Here is a 563-nt window from a genome sequence, read left to right on the forward strand (position 1 = left end):
TTTTAAATTCCATTTAGATAAAAATCGAGAGCACATGTTCAGGTACAATATTTTTCTTTGAATAGTCATTACTTGAATTAATTGAATTATATATATTACTGTTTGCACATTCAAGTTGAGGAGTTATTCGAGAGTATTTCCAATTTACATTTTTGCTTTGAATATGGTTTAACATGGATATTGTCTTTGTCATTGTTTATTTGCTCAATATTTGAATGTATTTGATATCAGTTAAATATACGTATTTGTTATAATAACCCAAACTGGAGATAAATGTCATCGAATATAGTAAAAACACGTCGCCTATCAGATGCTGGCCAGCAGTGTGGTTGAACACGAGATCTCTCTGTTAAAAGCAACTAATATTTCATTTGTATTCTGATATAACGAGTCTATGGGCTGACTTGCACCTACACTGACGCCTTGGTGAGGATGTAATGCAGCTAGAAGGGCAACAATATATATACATATATATGTATACTTATATATGTATGTAAAAGTGCGTGTGCATGCCTTCTAGTCCCTGCTCATTTCATGGGAGGAATGAAGTGGCACCTCCACCG

The sequence above is a fragment of the Penaeus vannamei genome, chromosome 28 (genome assembly GCF_042767895.1).
Source record: "Penaeus vannamei isolate JL-2024 chromosome 28, ASM4276789v1, whole genome shotgun sequence".
In the NCBI taxonomy this organism is placed as follows: Eukaryota; Metazoa; Arthropoda; class Malacostraca; order Decapoda; family Penaeidae; genus Penaeus; species Penaeus vannamei.